The sequence below is a fragment of the Macrobrachium nipponense genome, chromosome 19 (genome assembly GCF_015104395.2).
Source record: "Macrobrachium nipponense isolate FS-2020 chromosome 19, ASM1510439v2, whole genome shotgun sequence".
Lineage (NCBI taxonomy): Eukaryota > Metazoa > Arthropoda > Malacostraca > Decapoda > Palaemonidae > Macrobrachium > Macrobrachium nipponense.
In genome coordinates this window covers 19,699,082-19,724,670 of record NC_061088.1, presented here as the reverse complement: position 1 = coordinate 19,724,670, position 25,589 = coordinate 19,699,082, and the positions used below count along the sequence as shown (strand labels likewise).

General features: G+C 34.4%; 1 long non-coding RNA gene and 11 other non-coding genes across 12 annotated transcripts; 10 read left to right on the top strand and 2 right to left on the bottom strand.

Moving 5' to 3' along the window:
- The first annotated feature begins 11,992 nt into the window (after positions 1-11,992).
- On the top strand, positions 11,993-12,065 carry Trnav-aac (transfer RNA valine (anticodon AAC)). Its single transcript has one exon. It is a non-coding gene; the product is annotated as a tRNA-Val (tRNA).
- A 213-nt stretch (positions 12,066-12,278) lies between these two features.
- Trnav-aac (transfer RNA valine (anticodon AAC)) lies at positions 12,279-12,351 on the top strand. The gene has a single exon. It is a non-coding gene; the product is annotated as a tRNA-Val (tRNA).
- A 1,940-nt stretch (positions 12,352-14,291) lies between these two features.
- Positions 14,292-14,364, top strand: Trnav-aac (transfer RNA valine (anticodon AAC)). Its single transcript has one exon. It is a non-coding gene; the product is annotated as a tRNA-Val (tRNA).
- Positions 14,365-14,876: 512 nt separating this feature from the next.
- On the top strand, positions 14,877-14,949 carry Trnav-uac (transfer RNA valine (anticodon UAC)). Its single transcript has one exon. It is a non-coding gene; the product is annotated as a tRNA-Val (tRNA).
- A 643-nt stretch (positions 14,950-15,592) lies between these two features.
- Trnav-aac (transfer RNA valine (anticodon AAC)) lies at positions 15,593-15,665 on the bottom strand. Its single transcript has one exon. It is a non-coding gene; the product is annotated as a tRNA-Val (tRNA).
- A 641-nt stretch (positions 15,666-16,306) lies between these two features.
- Positions 16,307-16,379, top strand: Trnav-uac (transfer RNA valine (anticodon UAC)). Its single transcript has one exon. It is a non-coding gene; the product is annotated as a tRNA-Val (tRNA).
- Positions 16,380-17,257: 878 nt separating this feature from the next.
- Trnav-uac (transfer RNA valine (anticodon UAC)) lies at positions 17,258-17,330 on the top strand. The gene has a single exon. It is a non-coding gene; the product is annotated as a tRNA-Val (tRNA).
- A 1,531-nt stretch (positions 17,331-18,861) lies between these two features.
- On the top strand, positions 18,862-18,934 carry Trnav-uac (transfer RNA valine (anticodon UAC)). Its single transcript has one exon. It is a non-coding gene; the product is annotated as a tRNA-Val (tRNA).
- A 985-nt stretch (positions 18,935-19,919) lies between these two features.
- On the bottom strand, positions 19,920-22,179 carry LOC135212744 (uncharacterized). The gene is made up of 3 exons (XR_010313976.1): positions 22,074-22,179; positions 20,981-21,083; positions 19,920-20,022 (listed from the first exon to the last, which is right to left on the bottom strand). It is a non-coding gene; the product is annotated as an uncharacterized LOC135212744 (long non-coding RNA).
- On the top strand, positions 19,962-20,034 carry Trnav-uac (transfer RNA valine (anticodon UAC)). Its single transcript has one exon. It is a non-coding gene; the product is annotated as a tRNA-Val (tRNA).
- Positions 21,023-21,095, top strand: Trnav-uac (transfer RNA valine (anticodon UAC)). The gene has a single exon. It is a non-coding gene; the product is annotated as a tRNA-Val (tRNA).
- On the top strand, positions 22,116-22,188 carry Trnav-uac (transfer RNA valine (anticodon UAC)). Its single transcript has one exon. It is a non-coding gene; the product is annotated as a tRNA-Val (tRNA).
- The last annotated feature ends 3,401 nt before the right edge of the window (positions 22,189-25,589 follow it).

Here is a 25,589-nt window from a genome sequence, read left to right as displayed (position 1 = left end):
CAAGACTAAACGCGAAGGAATAACTTATAAACCCGCAAACATGAACGTCTGCGTAGTACGCCATCGATGTCACTAATAGGCCTAGACTTTGTTAGAAGCCGCAAATATTATGATTAATAGAGATGTTTACAATGGTTTCGAAAATACTAGAAAGCTTGCTTCTCAGGTAAAGGGTGAAAGAAATATTCCAAACGCTCACGGTGTATCGATTATTGCAGCTACCTAAGGGCTGAGTAACACGACCTACTAAAGGAATTAGCTATCTACTGTACCCAATACGCAGAAAGTTCAGTTAGAGCTTTGTTCATTGTTCACTTTGTATCACCAGCTTTCAAAATCAACGAAGAAACACTTGAGTTTTGCCTAGAATTCTTCTCGTCTGCCTTAACAGATTTCGTGTGCTCAATGAGAACTATTGACCTGTATGTCAGACATATACAGTGAACACTACCATATGCAGACATGGTCGCTAAGTTGTCCTTTGAGGTTAATTTCTCATCTTAGGTACCAGTTCGAGGAATAAAAAAAACTACAGAACGTATTTACTGGACTGAACATCAACCTAACGCTGTGACTTGCTTGGCTTACCAGTTCATGACAGTGAAAGGGCTACAATCTATTATGGAAATTCTTTGAATTTTGAAACATAAGAGAGGGTCCATTTCATTATGACAGATAAGCTATGTAAGGAAAAACGAACACTACGATGCACCTCGCATCTCTGACTTCATTTTCCACGGTAGAGCTAGCGTTTGTCTCTCACATTTTGTTAGCATAGGGCTCTAGAGAACACCTAAGGAGCAGATACACATGATTTACGAATTCACAACATGCAAAAACAAATAATGCAATAAAACCGATCACACAACGCGTAGCTTACAACAATACAGCCTGGCTAAAGATAATGGTTACTATAGTAGACTCATCAGCCGTACATTTGAATCTAGGCCAGTCCCTTACGACGCTCCGTAAGGGACTGGCCTAGACGTCAAATGCACGGTTGATGTGAATCTACTATAGCCTTGATGTAATTCATGTGCCCAAGGTCCACCCTACTGCCCTGTGGGAAGGGGTAGTGCCGTCAGTGCACCTCACGCGGTCCATTGCAAGCATTACTTAAGGTTCTTTACAGCGTCCCTTCTGCCCCTAGCTGCAACCCCTTTCATTTCTTTTACTATATTACGTTTATATTCCGTCTTACTTTCCCCCCTCTCCTAATAATCGTTTCAACATTATTTCCAGCGCTGAATGACCTCATTGGTTCCGGCGATTGAAGAACCTAGTAACTTTCACAAAGACTTTATACATGGCCTCTGATTTTAACTGCAATGCTGGAGAACATCCTTCACCACTTTGTCTATTTCTTGCGTCGAATCGTTAGGGTAGCTACTACGCAAGGTCCCGAATCCCGATACCAACGATGGCTCCATCTTCAGTTTTAAACCGACTAGTTAATTTTATCTAGAAGCATTTTTCTTATCATATAGTACCCAACACATGAACTATCGCCATTAGAATTAAAGGTAACTGATGAATTTTCTGATTACTAACATTTCATATCTTTTTCATAAAAATTTAAAATTTGGCAGACATAGTAAATCCTATACCGTCCATCTGATGCATAGTCTATGATGGTGGGCCACTTGTGACAAGCAAAGGACCGCTAGACTCACACCCATATGTTAGAACACGTGCTCATTATACCGCTGGATAATGAGCACGTGTCATTTGCTTTGGAATTTTGGGTGTTACGTTTGATCACCATGTTAGGCAGGTGCGGTAATTGCTACTTTATACAAAAGAAACTTGCTCATGGACGCCCATAGCACATTTTCCAAGTGTGGGGCAAATTATTTATATTTATATATATATATATATATATATATATATATATATATATATATATATATATAAATATAAATAATTTGCCCCACACTTGGAAAATGTGCTATGGGCGTCCATGAGCAAATTTCTTTTGTATAAAGTAGCAAATTACCGCACCTGCCTAACATGGTGATCAAACGTAACACAAAATTCCAAGCAAATGACACGTGCTCATTATCCAGCGGTTATAATTGAGCACGTGTTCTAACATATGGGTGTGAGACTAGCGGTCCTTTGCATGTCATAAGTGGCCCACCATCATAGACCATGCTTCACTTAAATTATTTGCATCGCAATTCCACTGCATACACACATATATATATATATATATATATATATATATATATATATTATTTTTATATATATATATATGTGTGTGTGTGTGTGTGTGTGTGTATGCAGTGGAATTGCGATGCAAATAATTTAAGTGAAGCAAGATGCAATAAAACAATAAAGAGTGACACTGACCTTTTTTCAATAGTTCCATAAAGTACTGTTCAACTGAAATCAAACATTTCTTGAAAGAATAACGCAGTTATGTACTGGATACAAATCTTATACAATATAGTAAGACTACCTTTGATTGACTTGAAATGAAAGAATACTGTAGAATGGAAAGAAAACAAAATGATGCAATTAAATGTAATGCATATTTTACATGTTAAGACACTGTTCACTTGAAAAGGAACTGAAACTTCCTGTGGTCACAGGATTTTTTTTGTTTGAGGGGGAGGGGGAAGTGCCTGCCTTACCCCTACGTGCGGACACCCATGAACTTGCGCCAAAGCATTTTCTTGCTGTACACTCGAGATATGTTGCATAGCGATCTATCTGTAAATAACTGCCTGGTACTCTAGGCCTATAAATCATCATGGAAGTCTTTCGAAGGATTCCTATTTGAATCATCTTATGAACTGCAATTGGAATATAGAATTTAGGCCAAAGGCCAAGCACTGGCACCTATGAGGTCATTCTGCGCTGAAACGGAAATTGAGTGTATAGGAGGTAAACCTCGCAGTCTCACCATTAAAAAAAATGGTTAGGCAAAGGTGGACGGAGGCACAGTTCGAAGAATAAAAGAGACTGCAGCCGATATCTCTCTTTCGTCTATAAAGTAGCCTATTATTAGCTATAGTAGATTCACATCAACCGTTCATTTAATGTTTAGGCCAGTCCCTTACGACGCTCCTGATTGGCTGTTGATAAGCCAATCACAGGGCTGAAAACTCTCAGTTTCTCGAGAGAGTTCACATGGGCAGGACTATGTTCTGAGGGATACGTCTTTCAAAAGTATCCTTCGGGAGATGTGGAACATACATCCTGCCTATGCGAACTCTCGAGAGACCGAGAGTTTCCTGCCTTGTGATTGGCTTATCAACAGCCAATCTGGAGCTTCGTAAGGGACTGGCCTAGACATCATTTAAATGCACGGTTGGTGTGAATCTATTATAGACCTGTTTTACATTTCTGCGAGATGAAGAACACGGCAACGTTAGTAAGCCCTTCATACCAAACTGACAAAGTTCTTGGTCACGTGAAAGCTTTTTGTACTAAACTATTCCTTTAAACTCGAGGAGCCAAAGCTGGGACGGTGAGTGGGAAACCACACACACACGCACGCACACATACAAACACACACTGAAATGGTAGAATTTTATTTTCACTTTGTTCATTCCGTGCCAGGTTTTTTCATTGTTTTATTTGTATCAGCTCTGAATTAAGCCTTCCGCAGTTTTCTCTGTTATTTCACAGATGTTTTCACTGGTATTTTATATAGGTGGGCGAAAGCAAACTGTAAAGAGAGAGAGAGAGAGAGAGAGAGAGTAAAAACATATGACATGTCATATGAGAAATGCTATATTTGTGTCTAAGCCCACAATGACTTTGCTTCTAGCAAACTGTAAAGAGAGAGAGAGAGAGAGAGAGAGAGAGAGAGAGAGAGAGAAAAAACGTGCTATTTTTGTGTCTAAGCCCACAATGACTATATCCTTCTCGACTAATCTAGATAATATTTCGGGGCTGAACTCAACAAAAGATGGCTAAACCTTAGCTTACACGTAAGATCCCATCTGTATAGAAACATGGCCGACGTTCCCCTGCTCAAAAATGTTAAAATATGTACTACAGGTCGTTGACAAACAAACACATGTACTACCTCCTAATGGTTCGTTGGAACATTCGTAAATTCTAAAGCTCGCTATATTTTCAGGGTTACATGACAAACAATAAATCTTGCGTGTAAATCACCGTGGTAATAAACCACCATATTAGATGAGCTACCGAGAGGGATAAGTTAAGTATGTTTTAGTTTTACCAAACCACTGAGCTGATTAACAGCTCTCCTAGGACTGGCTCGAAGGATTAGATATTTTAACGAGACTAGGAATCAATTGCTTACCTAGCAACGGCACCTACATCTTACGGTGGCATTCGAAGTCATTAACAGTTATGAAGGAACGTGAACAATTTGCGATGAGGAGATGTCCGTGCCGGAAGAAATAAAATCCCTCTGGTTTTGCGTTGGTCGAGCAGAGAATCGATCTCGGACCAGGGCGGAATTAAGTAGCCGGAGTTCGGAAAGTCCACTAGGCCAAACAGTAAGAAAAACTAACGAATAGTAATATATTTATAATATAAATATTAATATATATAATATATTATAGTTAATATATTAGTTTCGAAAAAATCCACCTCGGCCAACGTAAGAACTCAAAACGATATAAATTAAATTAAATATTATATATATATATATATTATTATAAATAATATATTATAACATAATATTATATATATTATATATATAATATAATTATATAATAATAATATTAATATATATATTAGTTCGAAAATCCAACTCGGCCGCCAACGTAGAACTAATCGATAATAAAATATATATATATATTATATATAATATATGTATATATATATATATTATATATATATTATAATATAATATGCAAATTCCCATTCTAAAAATTGTAACGAATAAATGATTTAATATATGCAAAGTATTTAAAAGTTTTTGTTTTGGTTGGAGTTTCTTTAAAAGTTTTTATGTTTGTGCCTACAAAATTGTTATTTCCATCCAACCTTAAGAAGTTAGTTGTTCCCTTTATAAACGTTAATGTGTAACGAAATGAAACTCTTTAAAAGCTAAAGCTTTCTGCCTACAAGGAATGCAAATGATAACTAAATTATAAATTCTGGAATACGTTAACGGTATACAACTAACGCTCATTTAAAAAAAATATTTGTCAATTTAATGAAGGGCAAATTATTCTTTCCAGTTATTATTACTTTAAATTCCCAATTCTTTAGCCTATTTATTTCAATTGCCATTTTCTTTTCAGATCAACAAGTAAGGGGATTTTATTTTCTAGACGCAGGTGGCGTTACCACATCTGTCCGTCATGAAGGATGTTTTCAGGTTGAGAGCTATTGTACTTCTTGCGAAATGGACATTTTGAAACGTTATTTTGTTTTCAAATTAATAAATGGTCATAACATCTATATTAAAAAATATGAACTATTTTATTTACCCAAAGGTCACTGAACTGTGCATAAAGACTGCGCTATGTATCTGGATAATAACCTAAAAGAATAACATACCAGGTATTCGAACCTGAAACCTAAAAGAATGATAAAAATTTAGAGTTTAACGCAAGTGTTTCTCGTGTAATGGTTATCAACCTCCGTTTATCCACAGTTCTCAAGCTTCCGGACTTGCTGACATCGGTTTACCTTTATATATTAATGACTACATAGAACGAACTTGATAAATAAGCATAGTTATATCTCAATTGTAGAATTTAAAGGAGCTAAACTTCCTTTGTAGAGGAATTCTATCTTATTCTTAGGCGCTCTCCCATGTTTGCGGTGGGTGGCTTAAAACCAAATAGCCTGAGTCCTGTATATCAAATTCAAAGCATGAAAAATAATTGCCGTTGTTACACAATTAACAGACCAAATTGCAGGCACAGTAACTTAACTGAACAACTATTTTTGGAAGGGACTTGTTTACCAGGAACCCCTTTTGCCGTATAAGAGGGCGCGCAATAAACCAATAGCATTACGAGACGTCAATCAACTGGGTGCTACGTTGGGTTGTTATCTAACGCGGCACCTCAGGGGGTGCTAGTTAACTAGTAAAACATTGGCGGAAGCTCAATGGACGCCGCCCCTCGGGGATCAAAAGTAATCAAGTTATACACAACATTTCTATATTTGTTGTGGTCGACCAAATTATAATAAAAATAAACGATTAACTCTGATCCCCGAAGGTAGTTACTAAACCTCCGACCGTCCCACTGGGCTTACGCCATGTTTAGTACTAATAAGCTAAGAGTTTACATAAACCCGATGAATGACGTCGTTTGGAAAGTATCCCTCAGAAAGAGACTGGAACGAAATTCATTCATCCTGCCTATGTGAACCTCTCGAGAAGAAGAGGATGAGAGTCTCCTGCCCCTGTTGATTTGGCTTATCAATCAAGCCAATCAGGATTCGTCGTAAGGGAACTGGCCTAGACCAATCAGATGCACGGGTTGATGTGAATCTACTTATAGCAACTCAGGAGGTGACGAAAGTAGGATAACAAGCCAAAAGGAGCAACCCTCCAATCAATTAACTTATATTATGAAATCTTCAATTAGAAACGCTTCTGAAGACTTATACCTGTAAGGTCTTTTAGTCTTATCAACGAAAGAATCAACTAAATTTATTAAGAATTAATGTTCTTTGTACCTCAGTAAAATAAAAGGAACGAAGGAAATTTTGCTTACCTGGTAAAATGTAGAAAAAAGTAAATCATTACTATTATTCATATTGGAAACAATAGCTCTAAAGGGGGTCAGTTTGACATGAAAATTTAAGCTACTAAAGTAAAATTTTGTTCATTTGAAAGAAAGTAAGTATAACAAAAGTTAACAGGATTATACCCAAAAAAGAAAGAAATCAGTTTATTAGAAAAAAGAAAAAAATAAATTGACAAATTAATTAATAAGTCGACAGAAAAACTTAAGGCAAATTATACAAATTAAAAAAAGATTTTTACCACATCAAGCACGAAAGACTGACAGCTTGAACAGAACTTCCCGGTGGCAACATTTGCAGTTAGAAAAAGAAAGTTTTTTAAGTACATTAATAAGAAAGACAAAATAAAACACTAAAAGTAATGAGAGATACGAAAACAGAGAGAAAAACAATTTGGCAAACCTGTGCTGTAAATTTTGTGTTATTTCCATAATTTCCTGGGCTACCACTCGTAAGCTTATGTTGGCGTCAAAGGCAAGAAGGTAAAATAAAAATATTCTCAACAGGATAACGGAGGTTCCTTTGATGTTCCGAACCAAATAAACGGTCAATCTGAATTGGAACAAACACAAATATTATCATAATGGGCCAATCCGCCTGGAAAAGTTTACCCTGAAATTTACAATAAAACAAGGTTATGGATCCGACCCCTCCCAGGTTTACTTCAGGGCGGTGTTGCCTAAAATGTAACAGTCAACTGGTGCATGCTAAAATCTACGGTACGCAAAAATTTAAAAAACTATGCCTATATTTTCTTTTAAAAATTTAAAAATAATTGTTTCTTTAATGTTTTACCATGCACATATATATATATATATATTATCTATATATAGTATTATATAATATACTATATATATATATTAATAATATATATTAATATATATGCAAATCCATTCTAAAATTGTACGAATAAATGATTAATATATGCAAAGTATTTAAAAGTGTTTTGTTGGAGTTCTTTAAGTTTTTATGTTTGTGCTACAAAATTGTTATTTCCACCTTAAGAGTAGTTGTTCCCTATAACGTTAATGTGTAACGAAATGAAACTCTTTAAAGCTAGCTTCTGCTACAGATGCAATGATACTATAATTCTGGAATACTACGTATACAACTAACGGCTCTTTAAAAAAAATATTTGTCATTTAATGAAGGGCTATTCTTTCAGTTATTACTTAATTCCCAATCTTTAGCCTATTTATTTCAATTGCCATTTTTTCAGATCAACAAGTAAGGGATTTATTTCTAGACGCAGGTGGTTACCACATCTGTCCGCCATGAAGGATGTTTCAGGTGAGAGCTATTGTACTTCTGCGAAATGGACATTTTGAACGTTATTTTATGTTTTCAATTATAATGGTCATAACATCTATATAAAAATATGAATATTTTACCAAGGTCACTGAACTGTGCTAAAGACTGCGCTATGTACTGGATAATAACCTAAAAGAATAACATACCAGGTATCGAACCTGAAACCTAAAAGAATGATAAAATTAGAGTTAACGCAAGTGTTTCTCGTGTAATGGTTATCACACCTGTTTATCCCACAGTCTCAAGCTTCGGACTTGCTGACATCGGTTACCTTTATATATTAATGACTACATAGAGAACTTGATAATAAGATAGTTATATCTCAATTGTAGAATTTAGACTAAACTTCCTTTGTAGAGGAATTCTATCTTATTCTTAGGCGCTCTCCCATGTTACGTGGGTGGCTTAAACCAAATAGCTGAGTCCTGTACAATTCAGCATGAATAATGCGTTGTTACACAATTACAGACCAATTGCAGACACAGTACTTAACTGACAACTATTTTGGACTTACCAGGAACCTTTTGCGTATAAGAGGGCGCGATAACCAATAGATTACGAGAGTCAATCAATGGGTGCTACGTTGGGTTGTTATCTACGCGGCACCTCAGGGGTGCTAGTACTAGTAAACATGGCGGAAGCTCAATGGGACGCCCCTCGGGGATCAAAGTATCATATACACACATTTCTATATTGTGTGGTCGACAAATTATAATAAAAAACGATAACTCTGATCCCCGAAGGGTAGTACTAAACTCGACGTCCCACTGGGCTTACGCCATGTTTAGTACTATAGTAGATTTACATCAACCCGATGAATACGTCTTTGGAAAGTATCCCTCAGAAGAGATGGAACATTCATCCTGCCTATGTGAACTCTCGAGAGAGACTGAGAGTCTCCTGCCCTGTGATTGGCTTATCATCAGCCAATCAGGAGCGTCGTAAGGGACTGGCCTAGACATCAGATGCACGGTTGATGTGAATCTACTATAGCAACTCGGAGGTGACGAGTAGATAACAAGCCAAAGGAGCACCCAATCAATACTTATATTATGAATCTTCAAGAGAAACGCTCTGAAGACTATACCTGTAAGTCTTTAGTCTATCAACGAAAGAACAACTAAATTTATTAAGAATTAATGTTCTTTGTACCTCAGTATAAAAGGAACGAGGATTTTGCTTACCTGGTAAATGTAGAAAAAAGTAAATCATTACTATTATTCATATGGAACAAGCTCAAAGGGGTCGTTGACATGAAATTTAAGCTACTAAAGAATATTTTGTTCATTTGAAAGAAGTAACAAAAGTTAACAGGATATACCCAAAAGAAGAAATCAGTTATTAGAAAAGAAAAAATAAATTGACAAATTAATAAGTCGACAGAAAAATCTAGGCAAATTATACAAATTAAAAAAAGATTTTACCACATCAGCACGAAAGACTGACAGCTTGATAGAACTCCGGTGGCAATTTGCAGTTAGAAAAAGAAAGTTTTTTTAGTACTAATAAGAAAGACAAAATAAACACTAAAGTAATGAGAGATACGAAAACAGAGAGAAAAACAATTTGCAACTGTTATTTTCTATTTACAGATTTATGGGCTACACAGCTGTGAAGGTAAAATAAAATATTCTCAACAGGATAACGGAGGTCCTTTTGATGTTCCGACAATAAACGGTCAATCTGAATTGGAACAAACACAAATATATCATAATGCAATCCGCCTGGAAAAGTTTACCCTGAAATTTACAATAAAACAAGGCATGATCCGACCTCCAGGTTACTCAGGGCGTGTGCTAAAATGTACAGTCAACTGGTGCATGCTAAAATCTACGGACGAAAATTAAAATATGCTATATTTTCTTAAAATTAAAAATAATTGTTCTTTATGTTTACCATGCACATTATTTATTTTTTATATTTTCATTTGATAAATAAACAAAAAATATCCTATCCTAAAATTCCTGTATCTTTAACTCAACGTGCAACGCGTGTTTAAGCTTTTCCATAGGGCTTTCTTACCCACCCCCCAACAAGAACAAGAACAACCTTTAACAAATATGTCATTCAATGAAAAGTTATTCTTTCAACTATTATTTATTTGATTTCTTATTTTTGTTTACTCTGGGAGTAAGCCTACAAACTACTCTGTTGCCGTTTTAGTAGTAGTTGGGGGGGGGGGGGGGGGTAGGAAAGGTCTAAAATGGTTTGAAAAATGTGTTTCGCATTGAGTTAAAGATACAGGAATTCTAGGATAAGATATTTATGATTTATATGTTAGAATAAAAATGTAAAAAATGAATAATATGCATAGTAAACAGCACAGAAAAATTATTTCTAATAAAATATATCGTATTTTTTTATTTTCATTCGTGAAACAACAGGCTACATGTACGTAGATTTTAGCATGTTTTAATTTATTTGATGTACTGAACTGAGAGGCTATATTTCTTTTCAATCATTTTGTGTTTCCCCTTATAACTGAGAATGTATGAACGTGTTTAATTTGTGTCCTGTTTATTTGCCCCTTGTTGTTAGTATGAGTAGTACTAATCATGAGTATTAATTACGAAGACCGTTTCACGTTAAGTTAGGAATATAATGTTTGCAATTTATGCATCAATGGAACATCTTGCACGTGTCCCGAGTAAGCTTGAGGTCGGATCACACCTTGCTTAGCCTAATGAATAATAACATATTTCAAGACAGGTGTTTCTGTGGTAGTGGTTATCACGTCTAACATGAGGATGTGTCAGGTGCGAGGTCACGTAAACACAAAGACGTTCTTGTGGGAAAATATCATGAAAGTTATTACAGATGTTCATTCATAACAGTCATCTCATATTTATAAGAATAGGAATATTTTACCAAGGGGATTGAAGAGAGTACTACAATGTCAATGGACAATATATCTTCGCTCACCAGGTATCGCACCCGCAACCCAATAGAATGATAACATATCAGTTATTTCATGCGCATCTTGTGCAATGGCTATCACACCTGTTTGTCCCACAAAAGATCTCAGGCCCAGAACCTCTTTCCTCGAGAAGTTTTACCTTAACATCTCAGTAGCTGTATCGTAAACTGGATGATAATAATAGAGGTGTAACTAAATTGTTGATTTCATAATAAACTTCGTCAGTGCCAGCACAGTCATTTGAGCATCCCACAATCATGGGAATTTTATCTAAAGTTCTCATTCATGTTGCCTCGGTGATTTTAATCAGACAACAGAGGCCCCCATAAATCTACCATGACTCATATGTCGTGACAATCACAGACCAATCATAGGCGTACATTAACTACTGATTACTAACTAAATCCCTCGTAGAGGGAACGTTTTGCATGTAAACGTAAAACATCATAACTACCACACTGTAAATGCCAAAAAATTATAGTTATTATTTAAGGAAAGATTCTCATAAGTCTATACTTATTGGTCTCAAAGACAGCCATGTACATAAATAATATTACTTCACATCATTATAGAAAATGATTCAATTTTCAACAAGAAATTTGCAGTTTTTTTTCCTTTTTTTCGTAAAACTAAGATAAACATGTAAAACCTTTGATACCAAGAGAGATAATGAAAACAAAGGGGGAGAAAATGTGCAAGTGTTAATCCTTTGGAAAAAATTATGTGGTACACCTGTGGAGATAAAATAAAATACCTAACAATATAACAGGTGCTTTTGATGTTCCAGCGATAAATGGTCTGTCTGAAATGTTAAAACACTTTATTCATCAGTCTAAAAAAAAGAATCCTTAAAATGAAGATGCTTATACTTCACTGTTTACTACAACACCTCTAAGGTCAGAGAATTGAGCCTCAGGTAATGCAGGAATGCTTGCACTATATCTAACAAGAAAATGACATCTTTTACAAATTAAAATTGTCAAAAGCATTTTAACACTTTTAAAGTTTTCATTGACATGTGTTAACAGACCAATCCAACAGAGAAATGCTTTCAAAAATATACTTGTAGTGCTCATGGTGTAGTGGTTATCACATCTGTCTAACACACAGAAGGTCCCAGGTTCGAGCCCTGGTGAGCACAGGAATTTTTTCCTTTGAATGTCAGTGTTCCCACTGACCTGTTCATGAGGAAAATACTTTCTAATCATGCAATTTATGTGCTCATGGTGTAGTGGTTATCACATCTGTCTAACACACAGAAGGTCCCTGGTGAGCACAGGAGTTTTTTCCTTTGAATGTCAGTGTTCCCACTGACCTGTTCAAGAGGAAAATACTTTCTAATCTTGTAATTCATGTGCTCATGGTGTAGTGGTTATCACATCTGTCTAACACACAGAAGGTCCCAGGTTCGAGCCCTGGTGAGCACAGGAAAGTTTTCCTTTGAATGTCAGTGTTACCACTGACCTGTTCAAGAGGAAAATGCTTTCTCAGCATTCTGTCCATGTGCTCATGGTGTAGTGGTTATCACATCTGTCTAACACACAGAAGGTCCCTGGGGAACACAGGAATGTTTTCCCTCACACGTGTTTGCTGAAATCAATATCAGTCTTACAGGGGAATGCTTTACCCTTCAGGTATCAAGTGCTCATAATTCAGTAATCAATTTGCATTGTTGACATTCACAAAACGTTTCTTAAACAGGCATAAATATTAATCTTTTTATAATTTTGCTAAATTTGTTTCCTTCATTGATAAATGTTATGGACGATGTAAATATTGCTCTGTCCACATATTTGTGTTAGATCTGAAAGTGGGTCTCCATAATATTCATGAGGTCTTATAAGCCTGCCATATTTTTTTCTGTAATTTGCAAGTTTCCTAAAAGTTTTTAGATTTGTACAATCTACCTTGCTAATGATACAGTGATTTGAAATTATATTCTTTTGGTAATTTGGTTTTCTTATGACGGATAGCATTTAAAAATCACATTCTACATGTGCTTTTTTTTCAAGGCAATAGTCCATGTGATAATCAATTTCTAAGCTCTATAACATCTCCCTAAAAATACCTTTGTTTCATTATATCTTGTATATTTTATGAGAAAACATTTTCTCTTTATAGTAACAATCTCTTGTAGTGTAGTGGTTATCACGTCTGCTTTACACGTAACAGGTCTCTGGTTCGAGCCCTGGGAAGGGCCCTTTCCATTAACAATAAACAGAAGATCAGTTAGATATTAAGCTGATGTATATCCAACATTGACAAATCTAACAAATGAAAGTCTAATCAGGCTGATTTTGAAAAAAATAATACAAATGAGACTGATGAATAAAATGGAATAAGAACCATGATTATTAAAAGAAAAAATTTACTGTTAAGTAAGTTTAAAGACAATAAAGCTTTTGTTAACAGTTTTACTAGAACAAAAAAGGGTGCCCTAGCTGATGGCATTCAAAGTTTTTGGTTAAAAGAACATTGGCAGTTAGGTCTACAGTACTTTCAACTTCGAATGACAGATGAATTAAACTGCTCTCGCCAGGGCTCAAACCAGAAACCTTCTGCATATAAAAAATACATGATAACCATCACTTTACTAGTGCTAATGAAGAAGATTATGATAAAATATAAGCAGAAATACATAACTAATATACGCAAGGGTATGCCCACAATGCTTCATAACTAGCCAGTTCTTTAAGTTTTTATGTTCTTGCTTTGAACTTGTTGCTCTTATTTCTTATTCATAACATTAATGTGTATTGAAACAAAACTCAATTATAAGATAACACTCCATGCAGATGCAATGATAATATACCTCTCTAAAATTACATAAGCAACTTTGAAAGCAATTTGTAGCTGGAGAGAAGAAGGTTTTTTAGTACCGTTTAGAAATACTTATAGAAATTTTAATGCCATGGGAGACATCAAGAAAAGGGAAAAGCAATTTGCAACTGTCATTGCCTATAGATAGATTTATGTCACGTCTGCGAGGAGAAAAGAAAATACTCTGAAAAGATTAAGGTATCTTTGATGATCTGGCAATACAATCTGTCTCACTTTGTTACAAACACGATTTTAAGCTTATCACAATGCAATTTACTAGAGGACTTTTATTCTTCAGCTTACCATATTAAAACTTTAGCATGAAAATATAGATTTTTCTACTTCATTATCCATCACAACACCCCCAAGGTCTGAGAGTTGAGCCTCAGGGAGCACAGGAATGTTTGTATTAAAACTAACTGGAAGATGACATCTTTATACTAATTACAAGTGCTCAAAGCATGCTCAAAAACATTTCATTGACACATCTATGTTAACACAGATAGATCAATTCAGTTGAAAAATGCTTTCACATTGTACAGTTCATGTGCTCATGGTGTAGTGGTTATCACATCTGTCTAACACACAGAAGGTCCCAGGTTCGAGCCCTGGTGAGCACAGGTATTTTTCCATTCTGTTGAAATCAAAACCAGTTTAGCAGGAAAATACTTTCCTGTGAAACATCATCAAGTAACAAATTATTGACTGTTATTAACAAACAAAAGTATCCCAAAAACTCAAGGCTTAAAGAGACACAAACACTGAACTTTTCATGCCCGGCAAAATTTGATATTTCTTTCATGATAAATGACACAAGACATAATGCAGATGTTGCAATGTCTGGATGCTTCTGTCAGACTTGCAAGTAGGTTCCCATGATATTCATGAAGTCTTATAAGTTTGTCTCATTTCTTTCACAACTTGGAAGCTTCCCTCAAATTATTAAGCTGTTTACACTTTAACGTTCCAATGATACAGCATTTATAGGTGATTATGTTTTCCTCTGAAGGCAATAATCCAAATGTTAATAAATTTCTAACGGCTGTCCTACATATTAAAATATACATTAAATTTTCTTTTAAGTGATCTTGTTACATATCTTATGAAAAAACATTTTCTCAGGTAGTATGAAGCTCTTGTAGTGTAGTGGTTATCACGTCTGCTTTACACGCAGAAGGTCTCAGGTTCGAGCCCTGGCAAGAGCACTTTATTAGTTAACCTTTCAATAACAGTTGTGTATATCAACTGGATTAAGCTGGCATAGGGTATTGATCAAGGTCTCTTTCCAAAAAGAACTGTAATGAGATTGAAGTATAAAATGGAAATATAACTGTTATGCTGGCTGGAAACAATAAATGTGTGAGTTATAAAGATATTGACAATAAATTGGTCAAGAACATCTTTCAGCCTTTAATTAACTGAAAGGTGTAACTGCTCTCACCAGTGACTTGAACTGGAAGCTCCCGCTTGTAAACTTCCCACAATGATTATCGCATCTGTTCCACAAAAGGTCTCAGGCTCAGTACCTGCTAAGAGCAGTACCTTTTACATATCAATAATTCTTCAGAAATTTTGGTATTATTACAAGTGCTAACTTAAATATGCTTTTGATAATTCTTCCAAATCTGATGTCCAAATTTACAGATCTAACTAAGTGTAGGGTCAGAAAAGTATCTAGATTACATTTTCTGTTATTTTTCATGAAAGTAAACATCAAATTTGTGGTGGCTTAAAAGGCAGCCCTGATGCTTGCTTAGGACAGATTTTTAAAAACTTCCCATGTGAAAGCATTTCCCATGCAAGGCTGGTACAAAATTTAATTGTAAAAAAAAAAAAAAAAAAAAATCCTGTGCTCACCAGGGCTCGAACCTGGGACCTTCTGTGTGTTAGACAGATGTGATAACCACTACACCATGAGCACATGGACAAAATGCTTGGAAAGCATTTTTCTGTTGAATTTATCTGTATTAACACAAATGAGTCAATAAAAACATTTTTGCTCTATACTATGGGCACCTGTAATTAATCTACATATATTTTCTTTTTAGATTTATTACAAACATTCCTGTGCTCCATAAGGCTCAACTCTCATACCTTAGGGATTTTGTGATAAACACTAAAGCATAAACATCATTTTCAAGCCAATTTGTCTTCTTGGAAGGCGGAAAATTAAAATCATCTGGTGAATTTTATTCTGATAAGCTCATGGTTGTGTTTGTAACAAGTCAGGCAGACTGTGAATTGTCGGAACATAGTAACCTTTATTTTATTGGGATTATTTGACCTTCCCAGGTGCAGCACATAAACATCATATTTGTTATCAACTTTTCTGGTCACTGTAAGCATTGCTGAAAGTATTAGGATATGTACTATACACTATCTTGCTATTCATGCATTTTAAAATTACATCCTACATGTTATTCTGTTTTCTTATGTAGGCAATAACCTGTACGATCATTGATTCTTACCCATTGTTCCATTTTCTATAAGCATAACTAAATATCAATTTACAATATCTCGTTATGTATTCTTTGAAAAAACATTTTCTCTTGGGATTATTAAGCTCTTGTAGTGTAGTGGTTATCACGTCTGCTTTACACGCAGCAGGTCCCAGGTTCGAGCCCTGGCAAGAGCAGTTTACTTTGCATCAGTAAACAAATGGGAGTAGATGGCTATCTTAATACTTAATCTCAGCTTGTTCGACATCTGGAATTCATCGGATGTTATCTTCCAAACAAATAACTCAGGAGTTTTAAATTTAATTATATATCTCTGAATAGCAAAAGACTCTAAAAGATATTTTTAAATTAAATATATATAAAAAGCTAAAGATTTTAAAATGAATTACATATCTCTCATTAGCAAAAGACTCAATATTTTCTAAAATGAACGAAATACCTTTAATTAACAGGAGAGGATTCAGCATAGAACAGTCTTTCCCAATTTCTTCCATTCAGCCACAATGATCCATGAAAGTTTTTGTCCACGTGATATTATAATTGACAAAACAATTCTATATGAAAACTATAATTGCAAAGTTAACATATGATACAGATTAAAAGTTAGTAACTTCAAGGCCTTGGGTAACCTGAAGTGCATATGAATAATACATAAACATAATGAAAAGCGCAGCTCATTTTCACGAGGAGAATTCAAAATAAAGAACAAAAGATTAAGACACTATAGTATAAAACACCAGCAATTTTGGGTTCAGTTTTTGAAGATCCTTGTGATGTTGAATTAAGAAATGTGTGACCTTTCAAGATTTCAATGAACTAAACACATATCCAACAATGTATTGAAACCAGCATCTACCACTGGGACATACTAGACAAAACATAATCATTTATAAGCAGCTTTGTTTAATATTTCCATCACAAGGTTAACTTTAATATTTCCATCACAAGATTAACTGGAATCCTCCACAGAAAAAGCTAATATTTTGCCAAAAATATTCTTAATGCATTCTTACCTGTACAACTGTTGCCAACTATGCATTTTCTTGACCAAACAGCTCTCGTAGTGTAGTGGTTATCACGTCTGCTTTACACGCAGAAGGTCCCAGGTTCGAGCCCTGGCGAGAGCAGCTTGATATGCTTAAATATCATTATAATAGTAAGCAAATCAGTACTGAGCTTCTTCAATATCTGTAATTCATCGGCGGTCACCGTCCAAACAAATGACTCAGTCTTAAAACTGAACTAAATACTTAGGGTATTTAAAACTGAATTCAACACCATTTAGTAGCATGACTCTCATGTTTATAATTAATAAAATACTTATAATTAGCAAACTCATTTTGTTATAATTAGAAAACTCAATGAAATATTTTTGATTAGTAAATGACAAATGACCCAAGATATCTAAACGTAACCAAATGCCTTTGATCAATAAATGATGAAAAATTTAGGATAATGAATTAAATACCAAATTAGTTAGATGACTAGATTTCTAAACCTAATTAAATACCTATGATTACCAAAATAACTAAGATTTTTCAACCGACTGAAATACCTCGACTAGCTAATAAACAAGACGATAACTGTTTAGAGCAATTCTAATGGATGTTTGTAACATGCAAAGTTTAAAACTTGTATGTCATTTTGTTTAAGAGTTGGGTACCATCAAGGCTTTGAGTATTCTGAAGCGTTTATTTATAATAAATAAAATCTAAGATAAGCACGGATCATTTCTCAAAAGAAACAAAAATCATGGCATTATCATATGAAATATCTCTATGATTTTGAGTCATTTCATTTATGTCATCGATGGTGTTTGGGCTCTAAAATTAAGGAGCATGTTGTGTTTAAAGATTTTATGACCTATACAAATATCCAACAATATACAGAAATTATCATGCAGCATATCACTTGGATGATACATTTCAAATAAGTGTGCCCAACAAGTACTCATAAAAATAATTCCCAAGCGGTTTCCAAAAATGTTTCCATCCCAGGATAAATTTCAAATCCCAAATGGGAATAGAGAATCACATTTTCTCAAAATTAGTCTTTATGTATCCTTACCTGTATGTCTGTTGCCAACTATGCATACTCAAGATTGTCAAAATGAAATAACTGCCATTACTTTGCTAATGATGCATGACTTTTTAAATTAATCAAATACCATTAATCTGCAAATAATTTAAAACAACTAAATTAAATACCTATGATTAGCAAATGAATGAAGATATTTTAAATACACTACATGCCTTAGATTGATAAATTACTCAACATTGCTAAAATCTCTTAAACACATTTAACAGAGAAGAATTTCAACATATTATCTTTACTCATTTCTTGCATTCAGCCACTATGATTCTCAATTGCTTTAGTCCACACGATGTTAATTTTATTTGAAAATTATAACATGAAAATACAAAAGTTCACGTATGATTTTGATAAGTGTTGGGTAACCTTTAGCATATATGAATAACAGAAAAAATTAAGCATACGTACAGCTCATTTACAAGACAAACTGAAGTAAGGAGCAAAAAAAATTTACACATTAGCAAGAAATGATTTTGCATCCGTTTACAGCTACAAATGTTCAGTTATAGTTTTAACGTATCTTACCTGCACATCTGTGGCCAAATATGCATCAACATGTATCATCCAGCTCTCGTAGTGTAGTGGTTATCACGTCTGCTTTACACGCAGAAGGTCCCAGGTTCGAGCCCTGGCGAGAGCAGTTTGATTTGCTTAATTATCATTGCATTAGAAAGCAAATTAGTAATGATAATGAGACGGGCCTTTTTATTTTTTATTTCAGCTTGTTCGACATCTGTAATTCATCAGCGGTCATTAAACTGAATTAAATACTCAAGATATTTCAAACTGAATTCAATACCGTTTAGCAGCATGACTCAAATGTTTAAAATATATAAAATACATAGAATTAACAAATGACTCAAGATTTTCAAATGAATTAAGCGTATTTGATTTACTAGTGACTCAAGATTATTAAACTCAAAGAAATATCTTTGATTAGCAAATGACTCAAGATATTTAAACTTAACCAAACGACTTTGATCAATAAATGATGAAAAATTTGTAATAATGAATTAAATACCAAATTAACAAATGACTAGATTTCTAAACCTAATAAAATACCTATGATTACCAAAATAACTAAGATTTTTCAAACGACTTAAATACCTTGATTAGCACATAAACAAGACAATACTTGTTTAGAGCAATTCTAATGGATGTTTGTAACATGCAATGTTTAAAACTTGTATGTGATTTTGATTAAGAGTTGGGTAGCATCAAGGCCTTGAGTATTCTGAAGCATTTATTTACAACAAATAAAATTTAAGATAAGCATGGATCATTTTTCACAAGGAAAAAAAATTCATGTCATTATAATATGAAATATCTTCATGTTTTGAGTTATCTCATAGCCATTAATCTTAAATCATTGACGGTGTTTGGGTTCTGAAATTAAGGAGCATGTTGTGTTTAAGAATTTGATGACCTATACAAATATCTGACTATACAGAAATTAGCAAACAGTATATCACTTGGATAATATAGTTCAAATAAGTGTGCCCAACAAGTATTCATAAAATAATTCCCAAGTGGTTTCCGAAAATATTACCATCCCAGGATTAATTTTAAACCCCAAATGGGAAGAGAATCACATTTTCTCAAAATTAGTCTTTATGTATCCTTACCTGTATATCTGTTGCCAACTATGCATCTATATGAATCATTTGGCTCTCGTAGTGTAGTGGTTATCACGTCTGCTTTACACGCAGAAGGTCCCAGGTTCGAGCCCTGGCGAGAGCAATTTAGTTTGCTTAATCATTGTTGCATGAATAATGAAATTACAGGTGACGGTTAAAAGGGTCTTTTAATTTTCAATTTCATCTTGTTCAATATAAAAAAAAAATCTTTAAAAGGATTAAATACCACTGATTTTCAAATGATTTAAATTATCTATGAGTTAAATACCAGTAACCAGCAAATGTCTCGAGATTTGTAAGATGAATTTAAATTAATATTAAGCAATACTAACTGAAGATTTTTAATCTGAATTAAGTATCATTGATTTGCCAATGACTTGATAAACTTTTATGAATTAAATACCAAAAGGACTAAAATTTTTACAATGATTTAAATTCCATATAGCACCATTAATTTAAGAATTTTAAAGTGAATTAAATAACTGTAATTAGCAAATGACTGAAGACATGAAATGAAGTAATTACCATTAACCGGTAAATGATTCAAGGTTTTTAAAACGACTCAAGAATGTCAAAATGAAATAACTGCCGTTACTTTGCTAATGACACATGACTTTTTAAATTAATCGAATACCATTATTCTGCAAAAAATTTAAAACAACTAAATTAAATACCTATGATTAGCAAATGAATGAAGATATTTTAAATATACTACATGCCTTAGATTGATAAATTACTCAACATTGCTAAAATCTCTTAAACACATTTAACAGAGAAGAAAATCAACATATTATCTTTACTCATTTCTTGCATTCAGCCACTATTATTCTCAATTGCTTTAGTCCACACGATGTTAATTTTATTTGAAAATATAACATGAAAATACAAAAGTTCACGTATGATTTTGATAAGTGTTGGGTAACCTTCAGCATATATGAATAACAGAAAAAATTAAGCATAAGTACACCTCATTTGCAAGACAAACTGAAGTAAAGAGCAAAAAAAATTTACAGCTACAAATGTTCAGTTATAGTTTTAACGTATCTTACCTGCACATCTGTGGCCAAATATGCATCAACATGTATCATCCAGCTCTCGTAGTGTAGTGGTTATCACGTCTGCTTTACACGCAGAAGGTCCCAGGTTCGAGCCCTGGCGAGAGCAGTTTGATTGCTTAATTATCATTGCATTAGAAAGCAAATGATAATGAGATGGGCCTTTTTATTTTTTATTTCAGCTTGTTCGACATCTGTAATTCATCAGCGGTCATTAAACTGAATTAAATACTCAAGATATTTCAAACTGAATTCAATACCGTTTAGCAGCATGACTCAAATGTTTAAAATATATAAAATACCTAGAATTAACAAATGACTCAAGATTTTCAAATGAATTAAGCGTATTTGATTTACTAGTGACTCAAGATTATTAAACTCAAAGAAATATCTTTGATTAGCAAATGACTCAAGATATTTAAACTTAACCAAACGCCTTTGATCAATAAATGATGAAAAATTTGTAATAATGAATTAAATACCAAATTAACAAATGACTAGATTTCTAAACCTAATAAAATACCTATGATTACCAAAATAACTAAGATATTTCAAACGACTTACATACCTTGATCAGCACATAAACAAGACAATACTTGTTTAGAGCAATTCTAATGGATGTTCATAACATGCAATGTTTAAAACTTGTATGTGATTTTGATTAAGAGTTGGGTAGCATCAAGGCCTTGAGTATTCTGAAGCATTTATTTACAACAAATAAAATTTAAGATATGCATGGATCATTTTTCACAAGGAACAAAAGTTCATGTCATTATAATATGAAATATCTTCATGATTTTGAGTTATCTCATAGCCATTAATTTTAAATCATTGACGGTGTTTGGGTTCTGAAATTAAGGAGCATGTTGTGTTTAAGAATTTGATGACCTATACAAATATCTGACTATACAGAAATTAGCAAACAGTATATCACTTGGATAATACAGTTCAAATAAGTGTGCCCAACAAGTATTCATAAATTAATTCCCAAGTGGTTTCCGAAAATATTACCATCCCAGGATTAATTTTAAACCCCAAATGGGAAGAGAATCACATTTTCTCAAAATTAGTTTTTATGTATCCTTACCTGTATATCTGTTGCCAACTATGCATCTATATGTATCATTTGGCTCTCGTAGTGTAGTGGTTATCACGTCTGCTTTACACGCAGAAGGTCCAAGGTTCGAGCCCTGGCGAGAGCAATTTAGTTAGCTTAATCATTGTTGCATGAATAATGAAATTACAGGTGACAGTTAAAAATGTCTTTTAATTTTCAATTTCATCTTGTTCAATATTAAATAATCTTTAAAAGGATTAAATACCACTGATTTTCAAATGATTTAAATTATCTATGAGTTAAATACCAGTAACCAGCAAATATCTCGAAATTTGTAAGATGACTTTTAAATTAATATTAAGCAATACTACTGAAGATTTTTTAATCTGAATTAAGTATCATTGATTTGCCAATGACTTGATAAACTTTTATGAATTAAATACCAAAAGGACTAAAATTTTTACAATGATTTAAATTCCATATAGCACCATTAATTTAAGAATTTTAAAGTGAATTAAATAACTGTAATTAGCAAATGACTGAAGACATGAAATGAAGTAATTACCATTAACTGGTAAATGATTCAAGGTTTTTAAAACGACTCAAGATTGTCAAAATGAAATAACTGCTGTTACTTTGCAAATGACGCATGACTTTTAAAATTAATCGAATACCATTAAATCTGCAAATAATTTAAAACAATTAATTAAATGCCTTTGATTAGCAAATGAATGAAGATATTTTAAATACACTACATGCCTTAGATTGATAAATTACTCAACATTGCTAAAATCTCTTAAACACATTTAACAGAGAAGAATTTCAACATATTATCTTTACTCATTTCTTGCATTCAGCCACTATGATTTTCAATTGCTTTAGTCCACACGATGTCAATTTTATTTGAAAATTATAACATGAAAATACAAAAGTTCACGTATGATTTTGATAAGTGTTGGGTAACCTTCAGCATATATGAATAACAGACAAAATTAAGCATAAGTACAGCTCATTTGCAAGACAAACTGAAGTAAAGAACAAAAAAAATGTACACATTAGCAAGAAACGATTTTGCATCCGTTTTCTGCGCATGCGCACTAAAGGTTTTTGCAGACTACCACTGGCGTTACGTCATAGAAACCTATGAATCAAAATGTGTGACACGAGTAATGACGAGGCGGCCTGGGAGGCGATTACGGAGATAAAGGAATATGTCGACAATGGAATACTTTTCTTTATTTATAACAAAGTGAATTTTATGTCTCATGACGATATTTTTGCTATCTGCAATGATTTTTATGGTGAAGATGATGTAGCAAAGGCCAAATTATTGATGTATACAAAATTCAAATGCCCTGAAAAATCGAAGACACACAGGGGAACAACTAAAAAGGTAAACGACATTAAAGAAATGATTTCATTTTTGTCGCAAAATGTTGCTTCGGATGTCATATTTTGCATCACAAAATGTACGCAGGTGCCGTCTGTTTCGATGGAGTTTTATAGACGCACCTTCAATGAGTCGACATATGAGCTCGTTGCGGATGGAGATGGAACTCGTCTGCTAAGTATCATAGGCTTTCAACCAGGATAGAGGATGTGGAAAAAATTCTGGAGCAGAAGCAGGTGGTACCAGGCCCTGTGGATGCTAGAGTGAGTCCTCGCAGTGACTTACCTGCAGTGGATGATTATATTCATTTTGCGAGGAACACTGAACCAGGATCGTCGATGGCAAAAGTCGTGCAGAAAAACGTTGGATCGACCAAGACAGAAGGAGTGAGAGGATAAGCAACAAAAATCATTGAATGGGAGAAGCAAACCCTCGGAGGGGAAGTGCGACGTTCTTATGGATTTCGCCGAGTCCACAGCCGACGAGGAGAAGAAGAGAGGTGGAATATACCTGGGCATGAGTATAAAAAACGGAAGCGCTTACTGCAAAGAAAACAAGCTCAGAAAGAGAAAATCAGGGCTATAAAGATAAGGGGGTTGTTTTTGGACAAAGATGGCGTAAGCCTCCTATCATTGGGGAGAGTGATGGAAGCTCACTTAAGGCAGCTCAGCCTTTAAGGCATGTACATTTATTTGTCTCTAGGCTGCAACCTGACACTACTTCAGAGATGCTTCTTGGCCATGTTTCTCGCATAGCGGGTGTCACGACGGTTGAGTGCGAGCATGTTGACAACGATTCACTCACTATCGATCTTTCAAAGTCATTATTAAAAGAAATGCCACAAAGTAGGGTCAAGGATTTGTACAAACCAGAAAGTTGGGGTAAGGATATTCTGGTCCGTCGTTGGTATGATTAATCTCAATTTCCTTCTCTTTATAAATGGATTTAAGATTTACATCTTATAACTGTAGATCAGTTAGAAATAGCCATTTGATGTAGCCGAATTAACTCATGTTTCTGATATAGTCTGTCTGCAGGACTTGGCTACCGGTGCAGGAATCAGACTACCTGAATAGAATAAATCTGAATTTGCATATTATGCAGTTTCCCCAGTTGATTTATCGAGGGAGTTGTTGGCTGGTCGTCCTTATGGGGGCGTTGCTTTTCTGTACCGAAAGGGCCTTGCCTCTTGTATACAGCGAGTGGACACCTCAGATGACAGACTGATTTGTATTGACGTGCCTATAGGAAAGGAAAGTTTGTATGAGGATTATCAACTGTTATCTTCCATACTCAGACGGACAAAATGATGCAGAGTATACTGATTGTTTAGCAAAAATACACTGTCTTATGTCAGATCACCCAAATGGAAAGGTTTTGGTAGTTGGTGATTTTAACGCTCACCCTGAATCACGGTAACGAGCTGAAAGACTTTTGCACCCATTACGATTATTGTATTGGTGATGTTTGTTGTGATGCCCTCCGACACTTACACTTGGGTGAGTGACGCAACGGGCCACACCCGTTGGTTAGACCACCTTGTCTGCCCTCCTAGTCTTCTAACGCACATTAACAATATGTGTGTGTTGCATTCCATTATTGGATCAGACCATCGTCCTCTTTCATTTTCTTTGAAGGTCTCGCAACTACCTACGCTGGTAGAAATGAATGACGGTAGTCAGACGAAGTTTTATCTCGGGATCTACTGGCATACAGAGGTAAATCTGAAGAAGCTTTGAAAAAACATTGAGTTGCCTTTGGAAACTCTACAATGCAACACGAGATCATGTCAAAACGAAGATCATTTTAGAGCTATTGAGAAATTTCTTCTGGACATAATTAGTGCACTTCAGCGGTCGTCTGAGTCTAAGGAGACGAATCACAGAGGTTTCACCCATATTCCTGGTTGGAATGACTTTGTAAAGGAATTCCAATCATGAAGCACGGATGACTATTTAGCATGGAAGAATCTGGTAATCCAAGGGAGGGATATTTCCTATGATAAAATGAAATTTTCTAAAGCTCAGTTCAAAGGGATGTTGCAGATTTTGTAGGGAAAATGAGGAAGAAATTAGATCAAATAAAATTGCTACAAGCCTGAATGGGAGTATGAAGAAATTTTGGAGAGAAATAAATAAGAAAATAAAATCCCGAAC